Source organism: Ursus arctos, unplaced genomic scaffold, assembly GCF_023065955.2.
Source record: "Ursus arctos isolate Adak ecotype North America unplaced genomic scaffold, UrsArc2.0 scaffold_26, whole genome shotgun sequence".
In the NCBI taxonomy this organism is placed as follows: domain Eukaryota; kingdom Metazoa; phylum Chordata; class Mammalia; order Carnivora; family Ursidae; genus Ursus; species Ursus arctos.
Window position 1 is genome coordinate 35,302,447 of NW_026622941.1, and position 22,193 is coordinate 35,324,639.

Consider the following 22,193-nt stretch of genomic DNA (forward strand, 5'->3'; position numbering starts at 1 on the left):
AGTCTTTACTAGTAATAACCAACTAGAAGATAAAATGCTATTTATAATAACACCCAAACTTCTAGCTACCACTTAAACAAAGGAGACTTTACAGAATCATAGGAGAAAAGTTGAGCGAATGGACAAATACATTTGAATACGTTTCTAAATGGTTGGGAAAACACAAAAGAAACATATTTTGTGCATTTGAAGATTATACGAAATGTAGATTTCAGTGTGCCTAAGTAGTTATTGGAACACAGCCATGCTCCTTCATTTACGTATCATCTGTTATGTATGGCTGTGTTTAGGCTGCGATGGCAAGGTAACATTGTTGCAACAGAGACCATCTAGCCTGCAAAGCTTCAAGTATTTACTATCTGGCCCTTTGCAGAAAATGTTTGCCAGTTTCTGTTCCAAATTACTTAATTTCTGATTTTGATCTATGATTGCATAATGCTAAAGTAAGTTTTTGTAGTTAAAATAAACTTTATGTCATCCTTATTTATGCACTAATATTATGAACACATAATCATAACAGGTAGGGTATTATTTTGCATTAGCATTTGCATGGCATGTAGTAGGTTCCCAATAAATATTTTTTGAAGAAATAGATGAATAGACACTTGAAGCTGAAAAATATCAGTATTAAAAGAATAATCCATTTTAGTCATGTACTTTTTCTTGTGATTTAAACTAGTTTTGAAGACTTGTTTAAATTAGTGAGATTTGTCATGTCCCTGAAGTAATTCCTTGCCATAAATTTGAAAACAATACATTTGTGGAATCACAGATTTGTGTCTGATTTAACTCAGCTAAATGTAATCCTAATTAGATGCGTGGTGTTCTAGTATTTCATGTTCCCAATTCATTTTTTATGGTTCCTCTGTGCCATGCAGTATTAAAAATATATGCAAATCTCTATGATTATTCACACTGAGAGACAGAAGCTTCTGTGATCAGTAATCATCCATTTACACATAAAGAAATTGATTTGTAGAGAATCAATAATTAGATGGCCTTGGAATATAAATCTGAGATTTCTGCTGTAGAATGGCTTTCTTCTGATTGACTCTCCAAGTTCTGAGTCTAAGACTTCCATGATTATTGATTATAATTGTTTTTAAAGTTAATGACTGCCTTGGGACTTCTGAGACTGGATAAGTCCAAAATGCAAAACTTCTGACTGAGTTAGTAAACAAATAAATCTCTAATCACATAAAGCAGGATCTTTCCTGGAAGCTGTGTGAATTAGAAACACAGTGTCTCACAATTCCATTAATAAAATCACATCAGCATAATTTAATAAGTCACATATACAACATTAAGGTTTCAGAGCCAGGGCTAGCATTACTGTGAGAGGGAGTCGGTTATAGAAATCTTAATGTGAGAAACTTAGAAACTGTTTAGAGTGATTAGGGATAGCAGAAAAACTTTTCTAGATGAAGAATATTAAAATATCATTTATCTTCTTTTTATGAAATTTTAAACTCTATATTTGAAGTATAAAATCATTTGAACCAAAATGACCATAACTACTCGTGCATATGTAAAATAAATAGAACAGTTTTCTTAGATTAGACAATGGTACCATATACCGCTTGATATAAAATCAAAACTGTAATCATGCTGTTTACAAGCATGGGTTCTATGGTAATGTAGAAAATTTGAGTAAGAGTTAGAGAAGGATTTAACAATTAAAATTTTTTAGGGGTATCTTAGTCCAAACTCAACATCGTTTCACTAGGAATATGTGCAACTCAAATTGACACTACTGATCACTTTAATGACTGCCTTGTATTGAGGGAAGTGTTTTCTATAGGTTCTATAGTTACTGTTTCCTTCAGGTAATCCTGTTCCAAGTCAAATCTGTCCTATGGAGATAGAGACATAGATGCAGATACTATACAATATTTTTCTTATAAACAAAATAGTAAATATCATGTTACCTTTTCTTCCAGTGGCTTTTCATAGCACATATAAATAATTGATCAATACAGTGTGATTAGGGAAAACGAGTTACATTAAAAAAGGTACTTCTAGGAAGTAAAGGAAAAAAAACTGGAAATAATTAAAATTATGAAGCAATAATTATGTAATGTGATTTTACATGCAAATCTTTAAAGTTATTTAAATACAGGAGATTACAGTTACAAAATTATGCAGGCAACATGCAGGTGTGTTATATAGCACAACAATATAGTGAATATATACAATATAGTGAATATTACCAAGAATGAGAACACTATTAATAGTATCTTGGAGCCCTTCAGAGATAGCAATTATTTTGAATTCTCTTTTCATTATCGCCATGCCTTTATTTGAAAATAGTTTTATGTCTCATAACCCCTTCCCCCATATTGCTTAATATTGCTTATCTCTGAAATTTTGTAATTTGTTTTATTCATTTCTGATACTCTGTCTGGCTGTACTTCATTTATTTTTTCCTGTGGTAAAATATCCCATTGTGTGAACATAACCACAAGTTATTTATCCATTATCCTATCATTAGACATTTGGACAATTTCCAGTTTTCCTGTGCTGCTATGAATATTTTATACTGTGCTGCTATGAATGTTAGTGTAAACATCTCTGATACACATTTGCAAATGTTTTTTAGGGGCATATAATGAAGAGTAGAATGTCAAGATCATAGTTTATACAAATGTTCAACTTTACGATATAATGATAATATGGTTTTTAAAAATGTTTAGAGTAATTTATGCTATAACTAGCAACATTCCATTTGATCCATATCCTCACTAGCATTTGGTGTTGTCAGAGTTCTTAATTTGTGCCAATCTATTGGGGCAAATTGATTTCATTGTAGTCTTAATTTTCATTTCCCTGATTACTAATGAGGGTGAACATCTTTTTTCAGTTGAAGTATAGTTGACACACAATGTTACATTAGTTTCAGATGTACAACATAGTGATTCAGCAACCCTACATGTTATGCTATGCTCACCACAAGTGTAGCTACCATCTGTCACCATACAGCCTTATTAACTTACCATGGACTATATACTCTATGCTTTCGTGTCTGTGACTTATTCATTCCATAAATGGAAGTCTGTACCTCCCACTTCTCTTCACCCATTTTGCCCATTTCCCACCCCCTACCTTCTGGCAATCCCTAGTTTGTTCTCTGTATTCATGGGTCTGTTTCTGCTACGTTTGTTGTTCATTTGTTTCATTTTTAGATGCCACATATTCGTGAAATTATATGATATTTGCCTTCTCGGACTTATTTCACTTAGCATAATACCTTCTAGGTCCATCCATGTTGTCTCAAATGGCAAGATATCATTTTTTAAATAAAGATTTTATTTATTTGAGGGAGAGAAAGAGAGAGAGAGAGGGAGATAGAATGCTCATGAGCCAGGGGAGTGGCAGAGAAGCAGACCCCCACTGAGCAGAGAGCCCGATATGGGACTGAATCCCAGGACTCTGAGCCGAAGGCAGACGCTCAACCGACTGAGCCACCCAGGTGCCCCATAAGATCTCATTCTTTTTTTATGGCTGAGTAAGAAGACATTATATATAATGTCTTCTTTGTCCATTCATCTATTGATAGACATTTAGGTTGCTTCCATACCTTGGCTATTATAAATAATGCTGCAGTAAACACAGGGGTACACATTTCTTTTTAAATTAGTGGATTATTAAAAAAGGTTTTATTTCAATTCCAGTTAGTTAATACACAGTGTAATATTAGTTTCAGGTATACAATATAGTGATTCAACACTTCCATACGTTATCCAGTGCTCATCACAACAAGTGTGCTCCTTAATCCCAATTACCTATTTAACCCATCCCCGCCACCCACATCCCTGCTGGTAACCATCAATTTTTTCTCTATAGTTATTAAGAATCTGTTTCTCTCTCTCTCTCTTTTTTTCCCCCTTTGCTCATTTGTTTTGTTTCTTAAATTCCACATATGAGTGAAATCATATGGGTATTTGTCTTTCTCTGACTTATTTCACTTAGTATAATACTCTCTAGTTCTATCCATGTTGTTGCAAATGGCAAGATTTCATTCTTTTTTATGGCTGAGTAATATTCCATTATGTATATACATTTATGTAGAGAAAGGGGAACCCTCTTGCACTGTTTGTGGGAATGCAAACTAAATTAGTGTTTTTGTTCTCCAGTAGTGGAATTACTGGATCATATAGTACTTCTAGTTTTAACTTCTTGAGGAACCTCCATACTGTTTTCCACAGTGGTTGCACCAACTTACATTCCCACCAACAGTTCCTTTTTCTTTACCTCTTCACCAACACTTGCTGTTTTTTGTCTTTTTGATACTAGCTATTCTGGCAAGTATAAGGTGGCACCTGATTGTGATTTTGATTTGCATTTCCCTCATGATTGCTGATGTTGGGCATCTTTTCATGCGTCTGTTGGCCATCTGTATGTCTTCTTTGGAAAAAAGTCTATCAGGTGCTCCACCCATTTTTCAATCAGATTATTTGATTTTTCATGATCAGTTGTGTAAGTTCTTCATGAGGGTGAACATCTTTTTATATTTTTATTACTGTTGTATATTTCTTCTTTTATGAAACAGCTGTCATCTTGTTATCTTTGATCCATGTTCCTCCTTCCTTTGGGTTGTTTGTCTTTTTTGTATTGATTTGTATTAAAGTTCATTTTCCTAAATGAAATTACCCTTAAATACAAGAAAAAACACCAGCAAAATATTTTGGAACTCACTATGGTTTCGAAAACTTATGTGGATTCTGTAAAGCAGTGATAATTTTTATTAAAATAGTCCTAACAAGAGATTGTCCATTTCTGGTTAAATATTGAGGTCAAAGGTAGATGACAGACTAAACGATATGTATACATAGCTAGAAATATGTTTGTTTTTTATACCTAGAGCTTAGAGTGGTTTTTTATCCTAAAGCCTTTCAGTTCTAATATATCTATTATTGGGGTAAGTTGAGTGCTCAACTTGTCCCTGACATTCTCATTTTATATTAATTATCATTTATATTGTACTTTAACAGGTCTTCCACTATCTATGGAATTTAAAAATTTGGCATGAGAACTACTTAAACCATTGCTACCATATCTGCAGGGTTTTTTTTTTTTTTCTAAAGTCCTTGTCAGTAGTATATAATTATGCCATTGTCAGTGGTAACATAATATCAATATAAAAGCTACTTAAACATCATTATTCTAATTATTGTAATTATTTAAAATACAACTTTAAAATCCAATTGTGCCCTGAAGTGATCTTTCAGCTATAAGAAGAGAGTGTATTATTTGAAGCATGAGCTTTCCCTGTTAGGTGTCTTTCATTCTTTCTTTCATCCATGCAGAAAAGGTCACTATCTGGGTATAATTATTCACTTCACCTTTTCTACCTGGTGAGGCAGCCTGAATTCCCAAGACCTGCCCTTTTCAGTGCTCCTCACTGGATTTCAAGCCCCCATGCTAAGCCTAATTTACGCATCGACTTCATATGTTTACAGTGGCAGAACAATGACCGTGTTGGATTCCGTGCTGAATATATTCTTGTGCTGTTGTTTCCTGTATAAGAGAGGACTCTGCGCTGTTGGTATCATCAGACATTTAAACCAAAACTCCCTAGGCAGGGTGAAAGTTCTTCTTAAGTCCAGTAAGGAAACTTCACGTGGGAGAACTTCTCTGAGACTGTTGCTTCTCTGTACCATCTAGTCTTAGCAGAATTTCTGAAACTTACCTTCAGCTAGGATGCTCTGAGGATTAAATGATACCAATCTGACATATAAGAAGTGGTCATTAAATGTTACCAATGAAGAAAGTGATTTTGATTCTATTTTGTTACAGATCTTTACAAATTTGGCATATATCATGTTTTGCTATTAATTCATAAGGCTGCCTTACTAAACCTTTATCTTAAATGTAAGGGAATCTCTCACTTTATAGTTTTTTTGGGTGGCTACTGTTGTACTTGTTGTATTTCCCATAATTAGCTGAAAACTAATTTGATAGGGACTTTGTCTCATTTATCTACATAGTACCTAGGAAAGAGCTTAACATATAATGAGTGCTCAATAAATATTCTTTTCATTGAATTAGTAAGTGATCTAGGGCATATTTATGTTGGAATCACAGATTTAAGACATATAGTTTGCCAGTAAAACGTAATATGTATTCATTTGGACTTACAAATAAAACCCATGAAACTGTTATCACTTCAAGGTGGCTTGTGGTTCTGGGGACTCTGTTATAACCACTTTATCTGGTTCAGTGTCACCAAGTTATCAGTGGAGAGCTTGTTGTGAGTACACATTCAAAAGTAGATCACCTTCATCTCTCTCCTACAGGGTTCAGAAGTCCATTCTCAACAATGCAGAAAATAGATTGAGAAAAATATATTTAGGAGAAAGTGAGATGGTACTTTCTTACCTGTGAATGATAGTTGCTAATAGTAAATCTTAGCCTTTGTATATTACCTCATTAAATCTGTACAACTTTGAGATTATATAATTCCCTTCTTCCTGAAAGAGAGAAGTGATCTTTATTCTCCTGCCTAGCCACTCCTGAATATAAAACTTATAAAATGTGTAAAAATACTGTCCTATTTGTCCCATTCTTGTAGCAGTCTTGTCCAGAGAGGAGAAAGAGAAGAAATAAAGTAGAGCTCCTATTAAAATTGTAAATTCTTCTGGAGGAAAGAGTTTCTGGAGAGACAGAGAGAGAGAAAGAGAGAGAAATACCAAATTTCCCAAAAGCCATTACAGCACGCCCTAATTCTTAGCCTTTTTCTTGATTCAATATTTGTTAGGACTAATTTTACTAAAAGTGACTTAATGCTAGTCTTTTCTATGGATCCTAAAATGATCTCAACTTATTCTGTAGTATGAAGTTTTAAGTTCCATAATTTTTTGCCTTTACCAAGGTTTTCTCCTATAAGTCATATAAGAACAATTTATTCCCAGCTATCAGTTTTAACAAAGTGTGACCTGGAAAACTGGCAATGGAAAATGGAGCTATTCTCTGCCATAGCTTTTATTTCAGTAGGATATTGAATGTTTAAAATGCTTTGGCTTGGGAGTCCTGGGTATTGCTTGCAGCTTTTGATTCCTGCCTACATCCTACTTTGGTCCTGTTTTCCATTCCAAAGCTAGGTTTGTTTTCCAGGATGGCTTTATATTCAGTTTCCATTCAGATCCAGACCTGCTTGACTTTCTCTGCTTCTGGCTCAAATCCCAAACAAAAATCTGTCTGGATAGATCAGAGATTCAGACGGTTAAGGGCCACTTATAAGCAGTGGTCCTGTATATTTGAGATTTTGGTGAGTTCTCACAATATCAAACAAAACAGTGAAACCCAATTTTAAAATATAGTTTTCACTTTTGTCACCATAATGCATGAACATGGTATATGAGGCCTAACAATGCTTATGGGTTATTATTACAACAACCAGGGTCAACTCCTAAGTCTTGTTTCCCAAGGCCAACAAACTTTTATTTCATTTTTGTTAAATTAATATTCACTATTATTATGGCTTTATAAATAATACTGATTGCTGACCTAGATGTATTCCTACCCTAATTCTTTTTACTTTTTGTCTGTGCCTCATAGAACATTTAAGTTCCAAATTATGTCTAATTGTATGACTAATTTTACCCAAAAAAGCTCAGTGAGAATTTTAATTAGCATATCATATTTCTTTTTAAAATGCTCTTATGTTCGCTAATTGTTTCAAGGTTTTGTGGGCAAGAAATGTGTGGACTTTTCTTGTGTATGCCTTAGAGCAGTATGCTTAACAAAAGTACTCAATAACCACCTGAGTTGATACCACAGAAGTTGAAATGTTTTTCTTTTCCATTTGTATTATTTTTAAACTCACAAGTGTCTAACATTAAAAGATAAGCTCCCAAGTGTGTACCATTCAAAGATATTTCTCTCTGCTTCTATAATCTACAGATATACTTACCAAAGGAGCAAATGATGTGTGCTTTATTTGCTTATAAAGTGCATTGAAGGAGATTTACACTTATATGATAAAACAGTAATTCTCAAATGTTTTGCTGTGAGGACCACTTTACATTCTTAACAATTATCAAGGACCCCAAAGATTTACTTTGGAAAATTCAGGAAAACATCAATGAGCACAAGCACACTGTTCCACCAGCTGATACAGTAATGACGTGATCATTTATCACCTAGCCTCTGAAAAAAACTCCTCTGCACACTTGAGTTAATCAGAGTGAAAAGTCAAACAACAGGTGATTTTTGTTATAAAAATAATATTGTTGTTGCGAAACTAAAACGGTCTCAGTACCCCAGGCTACCCAGACAACACTTTAGGAACTGCTGTATAAAACATGAAGTGATAATAAAAAGAAATATGTGTAGAGTAGCTCGAAGTTTGCAATATGGTTTCACGTATGTTTTCTATTTGACTTCCCCAATAACACTGTGAGTTTATGATTATGTCATTTTACAGGTAGGAAAAAATTACGTTCAGGGAAATTAAGTGATTGGCTCAAGGAAACTCTACTAGTAAAATGAAACTCAAACCTTCTGATGGCAGAGCCTGTGATTTTTCTATTATAACCTGTTCCTCCAAACCTGCCCAGACTAAAAGTTTTCCATGAAACCAGGTTAGTCAAGGAAAATCTAGTTTCATCCCAGCTTCCAGGGCACACAATTGATTTGAATCAGAACAGAGGTCTCCATTTGCCTTTTGCGTGGTGCTGTGGAGTCCCATCTGGTCCTGAAAGGTGATTGTGGTACCAGGGTAGCCTGCAGATTTGGAGGTCACTCTTAGTCGGATCCTTGGTAGTTGGGATCACACCTATCATGAACCCTCTAATTCTGCCTCGGAATGTGGCTGTATGCTTTAGCCCAGCACTGTGGACCCAGATGGTTTGCAGCTGGGGTGGACCACTCAGGGTACTGGATACCTGGGCAGACTTGCCACGCCTCTCCTGGGCCAAACTGGAGCCCCCAGCACTAGACTGAAATGGCCAGCAGCCAGGAGAAAAAATATCAAATATCATTTACCTGGGAGCTGGCCCTAGTGTATTTCTCTCTTTGGAGGACTATACTTTCTGTACTGTCTTTAAGCTTTAACCTTTGGGCAAATCAAAATGACAGCCCTGTATACCCTGTAAATGAAAAAGGACAGGGTCAAAGACCGTTCTTTATCTCTGTTGCTGCTCAGGGCTTTGATTCTTGAAGTATTAAACATGAAGAAAATGTGGATCACAGGTGTAAGGGACACAAGCATGTGCTGTGTTAGGAAACTATAAATAACAATGTTAAATTTTCTTCGAAATGAATGAAAAGGGAGGATGAATTTATAGAGATGTATGAAAAGCTCTTTGACTATTTTCTTTGCTCTGCAGTAAACTGATCTAAGTTAGAAGCAGTAGAATGACGGCTTTATTGAAATAAAAAATGGTAATATTTGGAAACTGTATCTTTCATTGTTTTACTTATCTGTTAAAAACAAAGCAGAGCAGACAAGATAATAGCCATCACAACAGAGCTCTCTTCTGTTGCCTGTGAAGAGAAAGTCTTCATTTCTTCACTTGGCATTTAAGTGCTTTTTCATTGTGTCCAAATCAAAACTACCATTTCCACGTGATACGGAAAACCATCGCCCCCACCACCTTACTCCAGGTCGGCCCCCACAGATTTCCACTTCTGCACATATGGTTCCCTCAGCTTAGAGCACTCGTCTCTCATTTCCTTCCTTTCCTGATTTCTGCCCATTCTTTGAACCTTTCTTTACCAGTTCGGTGCATGGCAATCTCTTCTTTAGCTTTCTAGAGTGGGGTTGGTGAAACTTTTCGGTAAATATAGTAAATATTTTAGACGTGGTGGCCCAGAAGTTCTCCGCTGCAGCTGCTAAGTTCTGCCATTATAACACAGAAACAGTCCTGGACAATACCTAAACAAATGAGTACGGCTGGGTTTTAACAAAGTTTCCTACAAATAGTTTGTAATTATTTATGAAGGAGGCGTGGTTTGCCAACTCCTAATCTAGAGCATTTTTTGTGATTAGCAGTCACTTGTCACGTACTCTCTTCTTTTCTCACTGTTTCATGTGTTTATCCAGTACTTACCCAGCTAGACTGTATGCTCCGTGAAGATAATCTTATCATTCTTTGTATTCCATGTATCTCTCCTGGGACTTTAAACAGTATCTATTCAGACATTCAGATATTTGTAATTGACTTAATGTTTTTTTTTTTTTAAGGACAAGGAAAACACTGACCCCTTTTTATTTCCATTCTGTTGCTGTTTTGTTTCTTTACTAATTCTTGATATTGTGTTTATGTGTCAGCTCTTCCCTACGTGCAGGCGGCAGCCCATGCTGAGATGCAGCATATTACCTCTCCATGTTAAGCTATATTAAAGATCAGGATAAATGCTGTAATGTGTATCCTAAGAAAAGGTTTTATGAGTTATTTGTTGACAGAATGGTTATGATGAGAACTTTTGCTTAGCCTGCCAACATAGAACTCATTTCTTAGGAGAACAAAGTATTGTAGGTTGGCCTCCTGATAGAAAGCCTGCTGAGTTTTACCATTTAATAAAAGAGAGTACACAGTGTAATTTGTACAATGTCAAACTTCAAAGAACAATTTATAACAATAATGTTTCTATTTACAGCATGCCACTAAGGAAGGGACGATAAAATGTCAGGTTTGACAATGTCCAATGATTGATATTAAGGTCAGAAGGGGAAACATTTCTGTTTCCAGCGTTGCAGTCAGTAGGCACAATAGAGGGCAGAATACAATCAACTTTGCATTCTTTTCAAAATTCAAGGCTTTGGAAAGGACAGCAGTCTCGATGTTATATTTACTCTAGAGAAGCTGGAATAGAAAAACAGAAACAACTGAAAATTCCATGTTGCCAGTTGTTTTTCTTTTTTTTCCCTCTCTTTCTGTTAGCCTGAAAAAAATTCTGATAAATGTAGTCCAGTCATCAGATTTTATTCATGCTGTGTTGTAACCATCTATTTGGAGATGTTTGCTGTTCTTGCAAATACTACACCCACATTTTCTGGTGACATAGATGGGGTCTGAGAAGATTAATTATAAGCCGGGAGATTTGTAGAACCGACAAGGGAGAGCAGAGCGGTCCCAGGTGACGCAGGGAGATACTCAGCTCAGATGCCTCCTCTTGGAATATGAATTAGTATGATTCACAGGTAGCCAAGAGTAGTTATGCTTATCGCAGTGAGGAATCTGATATGTGTCAGATGCTTCTCCTTATAATAAAATAACGCAGAGCTAAGTGTAGAAATAAGTCATTCCTGCACCAGTGCGTGGGATTAAATGCTCAACTTTGTGTAGACATTTACTGCATTCTAGATTCTTCACATGTTGATAAAGTCATAGGGTTTCTGAAAGCCTATTTCTCACTCTCACCTTCTGTCAAGATGTTGCTGTCTCAAAGCAAATTGGTGAACAACCGAGCTCTGCACCATGGACCAGGTAACAAGCAGGGCATGAAACCCAGAACTAGGGGGTTTTCCTGGAACTCGTGATGTGTGATGAGAGCAACTCACCTAGGAGGTGGAGGGTGATGTGCTTTAATGCTGGCTTTTGCCGATACCATTACTTTATGGTTATCTAGGGAGCAGCCAGGGGCATTGAACTAGCATTACCTCTCGCCCCACACATAGGAGTGTGACGCTGCCAATGGCATAGGAGTGGGGATTGGGGCAGAAGGGTTTCCTTGAAGCAGTGGCATTTTAATGGCAATCTGAAGGACAATGAGAAATTAGACCGAGATGGGGGTGAGAAGGGAAGGCAGGTGTTTCTGGGAGTGGGAGACCATCTGTGAAATTTCCAAGTGAGTGTAACTAACTTCTGGATCTGCAAGAACATCGGTAGGGCTTGTAGCTGAGTTAAGCTAAATTGTGCGTGTGTGTGTTTTCCTAAAGAAAGAATAACACAACAGAATTACTCACATTATTCAAGTTAAATTACATATCCCGAGCTCTCTGCTGTATAAAGCCAAAGACTTTTCTTTCTTACTTTCACATTTCTAATTATTATCAGTTTCGTCTCTCCCACTTTAAAAATTAATACCATAATTGTATAGCATTTTTAAGTTTATAAAATGTTTTTATATTTTTTTACATATGTTCTCTCATTCAATTCTCACAATTATTATGAATAAGAATCACAGAATCCAGGATACTTCTCAAGGGGGATGGAGGGTGTCAGCATAAATCTCACAGTTTTGTTTTAGGTTAATTCTAATGTTTGCAGTGAAAATCAGACAGACGTTAACAGAAATCATTTTTGATTTCCAAACCAACCATAGGAAGTTCCTTTTTTTTTTTTTTTTTTTGGTCCTGGGAAGTTATAAATCAACCATGTCACTGGGAATCATCTTTTATCATTGAGTATGATCTTTTCAGAAATGCCATTTCTCTGTGATTGATTATACCTGTTGGTTACTTGTATATCTTCTTTGGAGAAAAGTATATTCAAGTCCTTTGTCCATTTCCCCCAAGTTTTATTGAGATATAATAGATATGTAACATTGTGTAAGTTTAAGGCATACAAGAACTTATTGTTTTGATAGACTTATATATTGAAAAAATGATTGCCATTATAACATTAGACTTGGCCCATTTTTTATCAGGTTATTTTTTTGCTCTTGAATTGTAAGAGTTCCTCGTATATTTTAAGTGGTAGCTTCTTATGAGCTATGTAGTTTGTGAATATTTTTTCCCATTCTGTCAGTTGCCTTTCAGTTTATTGACTGCTCATTTTGCAGAAACTTTTTAGTTTGATGTAGTTTCTGTTACTCTGTTTTTGCTTTTGTTGTTGGTGCTTTTAAATGTCATATTCAAGAAATCATTGCCAAAACCAATGTTATGAAGATTTTTCCCCTATGTTTTCTTCTAGGAACTTTACAGTTTCAGGTCTTAAATTTAAGAGTTAATCCATTTTGAGTTGATGTTTATATATAGTGTTAAGATAAGGGTTTATTTCTCTCTTTCTTTCTCTCTCCCTTCCTTCCTTTCTGTCCCTTCCTTCCTTCCTTCCTTCCTTCCTCCCTCCCTCCCTCCATCCCTCCCTCCCCCCTCTCTCTTTTTTTCTTTCTCTCTTCCTTTCTTTCTCTCTCCCTTTCTTCCCTCCTCCCTCCTTCCTTTCTTTTCTTTCCTTTTCTTTTTTCTTTTCTTTTCTTTTCTTTTCTTTTCTTTCTTTCTTTCTTTCTTTCTTTCTTTCTTTCTTTCTTTCTTTCTTCTTTCTTTTCATGCAGATATCCAGTTTTCCTAACACCATTTGTTGAAGACACTATTACTACCCTTTGCCTTTTGTATATTCTTGGTACCCTTGTTGAAGGTCAATTGACTGTGTATGTGGAGTTATTGGGTTCTCTATTCTGTTCCATTTGTCTATGTATCTGCTTCATGCCAGTGCCATACTATAAAACCACAGTGAGAAATCCCCTCACACCAGTTAGGATGGCCACTATTAAAAAACAAAAAATCATAAGTGTTGGTTAAGATGTGAAATAATTGGAATCCTTGTTCACTATTGATGGGAATGTAAAATGGTGCAGCCCCTGTGAAAACAGAAATTCAAAAAATTAAAAATAGAATTACCAGATGATCCAGCAATCACACTTCTAGATATATATCTTAAAAAATTGAAATCAGGATGGCAGAGAGATTACTTGCATTCTCATGGTCATTGCAGTATAGCCACAATAGCCAAGATGTGGAAGTAAAGTAAATGTCCATTGATGGATGAAATGGATAAAGAAAATATACTATATACATACGATGGCATATTATTCAGCCTTAAAAAAAAGGAAATCCTATCATATGCACAACATGGGTGGACCTCTAGGGCATTATGCTAAGTGAAATAAGCTAGCTACAGAAGGATAAATACTGCATGATTCCAGTTATATGAGGTAAATAATCAAACCCATAGAAGCAGGAAATAAAATGGTGATCGCCAGAGGCTGGGGGAGAGGAAAATGGGAGTTGGTGTTCAATAGGTACAGAGTTTCAGTCATGCAGGAAGAAAAGATATTAGAGATCTGCTATATAACATGTGCTACCAGTTAATGAGAATGTACACACACTGAAAAATTCATTGAGTGGGTAGAGCTTCTGTTAGGTTATGTAATATGCCATATAATAACAAAGAGGAAATGTCACTCATTACTTTATCTTGAGACAGAACCATCTGAGGGACGAAAAAGTGGGACACATGTGAGAAAATTGATTCTTCTGAAAAGAAAATATGGAAACTGATGACCACTTAAGATTCTTCCAGCTATGGGTTTCTGTGATATAATAATAGCTCTGTTTGAAGAAATATTAACTGGTTTGCATATCACTGTGCATGATTTAGGAATGCTGTTGTTAGTATAGGGATGATTTAGTAATGTTAATTTACTAGCAGAGTATATTAAAATATGAATGGTGGTATTTAAAACTTATGGCTAAAAAATCAAGGAGAAAGAAAAGCGAAGCATAAAAGGATCTACTTTAGCTCTGTCACTTATGATATATTGTGGTCCTTGTTTGATACATGACTATAATAAAGCATTGCCATTCAATTAGAGTAAGTTAACTTTAAAATTAATATTGTGTCTATGCTTGATTCCATTTAAAGAGCTGGAGAAAGGAAAGAGGATTTTGAACCATTCACTATGCATTAGCTTCAATGACAGAATATAAATCATAGTAAGTCATGGGCCTCTGTCCAGTTCTGATCTCTGTGTGGTGTAGGTCAATGTCAAACTTTAAAAAATGTGTGCCTCAGTTAGAATGGCATGCATTTTCTAATTAGACAGAAGTGAGTAGAATGGATTGGAGGTTGTAATCTGGGCCTTTGGAAATGTTTTGACAGTTTACCCAGGAGCCTGCTTTTATGAATAGTAATGGTTCCTAAATTTCTATTTTGGCTGGCTTGCTAAATATATAGAAAGCCCTAGAAGGAGTGATGAAGGAAATGCATTAGTGAAAAGTATTAAAAAATTGTCTTTGACATTTCTAGCACAAGGAGCAAGTCCAGATGGTTGATAAAAGAGCATAAATCAATCGATAGGAACATCCATTTTAATTTTTTCTTTCATGTTTGGTATTTAAGTCTTCCCATTCTTGTTATGAAGATACACCAAGCATTCTGTTGCTTGATGATCCATGTCGATCTTTCTCAAAATTCGCTCATTATCAGTTAATGAACAGAACAAATGAGGGAAATAACATGCACCTGTGTGTAAGTGCATGGGTCTAGGGGGTACTCAACTAAAGAGAGAAGGAAGACAAGAAATTAAAATTTCAGAAGTTCCTACTGTGTGCCAGGGACTCTGTTAGATACTTAATTTATATGCAACTGATAAATATTGTTTGAAAGTATGTGACATTGTTTCATAGTTACATAGCACTGCAGTTTTAGATCAGCCTTGTGATCTTACAGACCAGTTAACTAATTAGTGAAGGTATTGCCATGCTGATCAACTTTTTTTTGTGGGGGCTGGGGTCAAGGCAAAAAATACATTGTTCTGGCATTAAGGGATTCACTACACTACCATAGCTTATTCTTTCTGCTTCTGCAATATGGTAAGCAGTATAAAGAGCACTTTGTCTGTGTTATATACAAACATGTCCTCTATACAACAAATTTTGCACGAACATATACCAGCATTTTAGTGAGAATCTAATCCTGAAGCATTAACATTTTTATTTGCCTTATTTGGCTTAATAGTCTTTTTTTTTTCTTTTTTACTTTTTGTGTGAAATCCTCAAAATGGATAATTCCTTTGCAATAGCATTGAGAAAAATAAGCAAATTCATTCAGTGTCAAGGATTGGGAAGTTATCTTGCGTGAAGTTCATGTTGAAGATGGTTTTGAATGAAGGGGTAGGTGATTTGTAGATAGAAATGTGTGGGGACTATGTGGAAATACATTGGAAGGCGAAAGGAGAAATATAAATTATTTCTTATAAGTAGAATGGAATGGACGTTGGACAGTGAGTATGTCATTCATTGCAGGAATGGAAAGGAGAAATGAAAGAGCGCCTTTAGGTTCAAAAGAAAGTTGAGGAGAAAAAGCCTTGGAGATGAGGAAAGAGAGATGAAAAAGCTCAATTCACAGTTGTCCCTTACTTTCAGTTTAGGGATTAATTTCCATGACTCAAAGATGACTTCTAGATCCTCACCAGTGGCTAAATTGGAATTATATCAACTAGAAAGAAAATAATCTGGAATAGGTCAAAATGATTGTTGCTGGTGGTTGGGGACAATTCAAATGTGCATCCATAATGGATTTTGAAATAAGGAATAGAAGATGTCCCTCCTGAGAGTTCATGTTTAATATATTAGAGCAGAGATGGGTAAAGTCAGCTTTAGTATAAAATGGCCCCTGGGCCAGCAGGTTCTATAATAACCTGATTGAATATTCATGCATTTGAAAATAGAATATGCATTGGTCAGCCTTGCAAACATAGAAAAAGATGAGTTGAGTTTGTTCAGCCAACAGGTGTATATTGAATATCTACCAGGTGTCAAACATGGGCTACAGTAATGAACAAGGTAGACAATGTCCCTGACCCCCTCAGAGGATTTACAATCACAGACGTAAATGTTGGCATGATGTGGCTGAACATTGCCTAGGAGAGAGAGTATCAGTGAAACTATTTTTCATTGCCCAGAGCATCTTTCCTTTGAAGATAGAGGCAGCAGGCATTTTTGTCTGTTAATATTAAAGAATTGAATCAACTAGCTAATGTCTCTTTTTCTAAGTCCGTGCTAACCATACAGGTTTCTGATCATAATTTCCCAGATGCATCTGCCTATTGGGGAAGAATACTCTAGTCAAGCAAGTATGAGGACTTCGGTCCTTGTGATGTTTATATTTCTCTTTTTAAATATGGCCATTAGCTTTCTGTGTTTTAAATCAGTCTACTGTGAGTCCACCCCTGAGGGATGGATTCCTTCTCAGAATGCTGTCAAAATCAGGTTTTTGAGTCTTGAAGGCTGGAGGCCAGATTCTATACTATCATTACTCTCTGAGTCTCTTCAGAAGCAGCAGCTCAGCTTGTTGATAACACCCAATGTCTCTGGTTAGCTATTCTTGTTCTGTCTTAAAATTTCTGGAAGGAATGGATCTTATTCAATTCCTTCAGAGAATATTGACCATGGATCTGAGAGATACTGCTTTTAAGGCAGCAGTGGAATAGACAAGCTGTTCTTTTCTTGGTTCCTCATGTGTCATTCCTAGATCTTGTCCTATCCCAGACACCTTCTGCCTCAGGTATGGCTGGCAAAGGGCCAGCCCATCATCTTCTGGGATGGCTTTCTACTGAGGGGAGGGAGCGGTCTCATGATGTGTTAATTTGCTTTTGACATCTGGTTCTAGTCCATCTGTTCAGAAGTCTGCTGTTAATATTTGGTTACTGGCAAGGCCGCTCTTCGGCCTTAAAACAATTAAAAGTTAACCTAAAGTGACTTCACTTTTCTAAAGAGACCTTAAGGAGAGCAGTAGCTAATGATTCTCTAACAAAATCAGTCTTCTCTTGGTATCAGCATTTTCTTTTCTTATTTTTTAAAACCCTTCAGCAGAAAATACTTAAATAGGTTTCTGACCGATGATTAATAATCTATTTTTACCATTGTCCTATGCAGATCCCTTGAAATTTTGCTTTTCATGCCCCAAATGGAATTATAGTTCACAGTGGACTTGGTTGAAAAGATTAGTATTAGCGCTATACTTTTTTTCATCAAGAGTAGAAATGGCAAAGTCATAGAGTGAACATTTTTCCTTAGGATGCTGTAAGTACTTGGGTACGTGGTTGCTTAATTATTTTGCCATTACTTAGGTCTGTAAAAAACAAACAAACAAACAAAAAACAAAGACAAAATAGGATGCCTAAAACTTGAAAACAGTGTTTTTGTTTTGTTTTATTTTCAAATGAACAGAACAACCCTGTTTCCAGATAAAATATGGTGAGCCTGATATAATTAGAGATACTCTAGCTAAAGGCTGGATGGGCAGGTGAATTGGGGAGGGTCCTAGCTTAGAACTTCATAAAATCCAGTTTTGAAATCCCAAGGTTAGGATGCCAATGTCAAAGGTTATTGCTGAAGAGGAGAATGAGGAAGAAACTGATTATTTTGCCATATGTATATGCATAAAGAACACTTTATGCATATGGAAAAAGTCTGCCAAGAGAAACTGGGTATTAGTAAAAAGGTTAAACTGGGCCTAAAAGGCCCAGGAAGTTGGGAGCCACGCAGCAGTGGGGACAACAAGAACGATGACCTGATACCATGTTGATGGGAACACTAGGTACAGATCACAGAACATCAAAATCTGCCTGAAAAAGCTTTTATGAGGTGTTTAAAATTGTGTTAAATGTCCTTGGGGGCGCCTGGGTAGCGCAGTCGTTAAGCATCTGCCTTCGGCTCAGGGCGTGATCCTGGCGTTCTGGGATCGAGTCCCACATCGGGCTCCTTGGCTGGGAGCCTCCTTCTTCCTCTCCCTCTCCCCTGCTGTGTTCCCTCTCTCGCTGGCTGTCTCTCTGTCACATAAATAAATAAAATTTAAAAAAAAATAAAATAAAATTGTGTTAAAATTTGAATGATTCTTCTTGGGTGAAGGAATCAGGCATATCAGGACTCTGGAGATGGTGACAAAGTTTAATTCAATTCATTGATCATCTACAGTGAGCCAAACACAGTGCCAGGTACTTTTTATTATATGTGTGTTCTGAAAATAGTGCTGAAGCTAAAAATGAAAACAATGGGTTATTTCATGCCCCACAAACCTGCCCAATAGGAATCACTAGCATTCCATTACCCACTAATATGTGAGACAACGATATACAGTGACCGATATTGTTAGAATTGGGATTTATTCTTCCTATTGGTAGTGCCGATTAGTTTCTCTTCCATGGGTTGTACTTGTAGAGAGTTTGGAATATATATATACATATCTATGCATGCAGAGACCAACAAATTCCATTTAAATATTCTAATTGTCTCTTAGGTACTGCACATATTCATGTTTAGAAACTTCATATTATGGGAATATTTAATGCCAGATTCACTCTCTTTTTAGCTAAGGCTCACTCATTGCCAAGTGCCCATGTGTTTTCACCCATAAAAGTGTAATGCTTGATGATAGTTTGCTCATATTCTGCTTATTCTCTTCAGTGTATAACATCATCCAAGCAAAACTCCTCTGCCTCTTCAGTTTCCTTCAAATTTATCTCATTCTTCACCATCACCATAATACTTCTAGATGGAGGAGTTTGTATCTCTGAATATTTACTTCTCAACACACGGCAGTTTGTCTTCTGCTCCCACCGCTTAGGAACAGCACCTGCATTAGGGTCGCCCGTGGTGAGCGACCAAGCACTGCTTCTAGAGCCTCTGTGCAGCCCTGTGCTGCTGCTTGGGCGCTCTTGAGGCTTGGGTGCTGTTTGCTGTGGGGCCACTCTTCCCATCCACCATTCTAGCTCCTTCCTTTCCATCTCTTTCACAGGGTCCCCTTCCTCTGTTCTTTAATAGCCCCCGAATGTGGATCCAAATTTCCATTTCCATAGCTTTCGCCTTAGTTTGGAACTCATCACCTCTTACCTGGTCCATTCAAAGGAACTCCTGATATTCTCAGGTATTCTTAAGCATAAACCTCTCCCATCCACTCCGGATCACACTACATACTATGGCCAGAGTGGTCACCCATGAAAACAAGCCTGATCCTGCTCTTGCTGCTTAAAACATCCCCTGCCCAATACATACAATCTAATAATTCTTGTCACGGCACATGAGCACCCTCAGAGTCTGGCTTCCATTTTCTGCTCCTGCCTCACGTCCCTCCTGGGTTCTCCCTACACCAAGTGGTACCGGCTGCCTCTCAGCTGGTGCTGCGGTCCACCTGCGTGTCCTTTCCCTCTTGTCTAGCAGTCTCCAACAGGTTTAATCTCTTTAGGTCCTCCCCCCACCACGCTACAACAAGGGTAACTGCGGTGTCTATATTAAGGGGAGACTGTGATGTTCAAAGCAAATAAGGCGGTGTCGCTGCTGAACTTCCTACAAGCATAAGATGATCTATACACGTGCATCGTGGTTCTTGTTATTAGATCACTCTGAGGTGGGCTCGGGGGGATTTGCAGAGGACGCTCAGGAAACCAATAAAGATAATTAAAAGTTTAGAAAATTAGAACCATGAAAAACAGGTAAAGGAACGATTATTCAGCCAAGAGAAGAAAAAGCCTGAGGGGAGATATAAGCAAGAAAAATGATTTCCTGGAGGATAGACGCAGACCATCCTCCATTAATATTGAGAAGAAAACACAGCAAAGCATGTAGGATTTATATTTGCCATAAGGAACATTTCCCAGATAAGGGATTGGCTATCTAGAATAGTTTATTCATGAAACTCTCAAAATTTATCTATAGATCTAAAAAGATATATTTTCTTCTGTCTAGCCAATTTAGGTATGAAGCGGCCTGAATGCAGAGAAGTGAATTAGATGATTCCTTGCCATCCTATTTTTCTCAGTGTGTTGGTCTATCTTTCAGTGGCTCTTTTGCCTCTGTTCATCTCTCTGAATATCTCTCTCTCTGGCTTTCTGTCTCTTTGTCTCTCTATTCCTGTTTCTCTTTCTGTTTTTCTTTCTCCTTGCTCTCCCCTCTTTCTCCCACCATCCTCCCACACTTCTGCCCCATCCTCCTGGCCGCAATAAGCCGTGTTAACGAAAGCTTTGCAGAAACAGTCCAAATTACTGCTATTCTACTTTTCTTTTCTCAAATTCATTATATCTTGAACTATATCACTATTTAGGATCAGAGGAAGTTGTCTATTCTATAAGGAGTTGAGGACAGAAAGGTTTTTGTGATCACTTCCTTTAATATTATTTTCTGAGATCATCTTCCTCCTGCAGTACACTCGTCTCAGCATAGCACCATTGTCTTTTTCCTTTTGAGGAGAATTTTTGCTATAACTTGTGGACAACACATTTTCCCAGAGAAATGTGAAGTTCCTTCATTACCGGACGTGAGAAGTGCAAGCGAAGGGACGTTCATCAGTAGCACGGCTCCGAACAGGTACAGAGTGCCCAGCCCACCTTTGAGGGATACCTTTGCAGTTTCCATTTCTGACCACTGAGTTTAGTAGATTATAGTTGTTTGTATAGTATCTTTCTGTTTAACCTGTGCACTTCCCCCCCTTTCTTCTGTTGCTGGTGGCAGCCGTGTTTGTCTTTCATTACCATTGCTTCAAATTTCACCTTTATGCTGTTTCTTGTTCTTTTCAATCCTTTTTAATTTTCAGCCTTTTGGGCAGATTTCATCTCTTCTTTTGTTGGGAGAGTGGGTCTCCCTACTCTAGCATCCTATCACTTGGCAGGCAGATGGATCCTAGCACCTGCTACTGGAATCAACACAGTGATGAGGTGACCGATGTTAGAGTTTGCATTATTTGTAAGAAAGTAATTTGGTTGAATCAATACAATCATATTTTTCGCCCTCCTGAGCAGGTATACTATTTCATCTTTAACTTTAAAACAAAAAAAGATTTTATTTATTTATTGGGGAGAGAGAGCGCACGCACAGGAACAGGGGGAGGGGCAGAGGGAGAGGGAGAAGTAGACTTCCTTATGAGCACAGAGCCCAATGTGGAACTCAATCCCAGGACCCCGAGATCATGACCTGAGCCAAAGGCTGGTGCTCAACCTGAGCCATCCAGGCACCCTCATCCTTAACTTTTTATCTGGTATTTGCTAGATTTTCCCCTGAAACATTTCAGAAGCTAACAGGTAATTTAATTTTGTGTCTTATTTTTTTCAGTAACTCGCATGTCATTGTTGAAGAGAACAGTCTAGTGTCCATTATCATGAGTTCATTGTGACCCACCAAACCCCAGAACTTAAACTTTGCTCTGTAAATTCTAAGAAGAAGTGTGAAATTGGCATTTCTCTTGGGGGGCGCAGGAGAGGGAATCAAGATAAAAGAAAGGAACAGTGGTCACCATAAACAAGATATGGAGTTGTCAGCTTATAAATGACCACTCTTCACTACCATTCCAACAGGTGCTACTAAAGCTGCCTTGGAAAGCTTATTTGGAACCGAGTATAAATCTTTCTGTAAAGTAGAATCATTACTTAGTCTATTACCTGTGACAGCAAAATAAATTCACTTAAGGGAAGCTCAGATGACTCAATCGGTTGGGCGTCAGACTCTTGATTTCAGCTTAGATCATGATCTCAGGGGC

The 22,193-nt window shown here is 37.0% G+C and overlaps 1 protein-coding gene across 10 annotated transcripts in view; it reads left to right on the plus strand.

Annotated features, from left to right (window-relative positions):
• TMEM117 (transmembrane protein 117) overlaps positions 1-22,193 on the plus strand; it is a 509,455-nt gene that overhangs the window by 218,702 nt on the left and 268,560 nt on the right. Inside the window, exon 1 of one of the 10 annotated variants that reach the window (XM_044385519.3) lies at positions 20,875-21,028. The exons of the other annotated variants lie outside the window; for them this stretch is intronic. The gene's annotated coding sequence lies outside the window, so the exon portion shown is untranslated. Of the gene's footprint in view, positions 1-20,874; positions 21,029-22,193 lie in introns of those variants that run through there. 10 annotated transcript variants of the gene reach the window in all.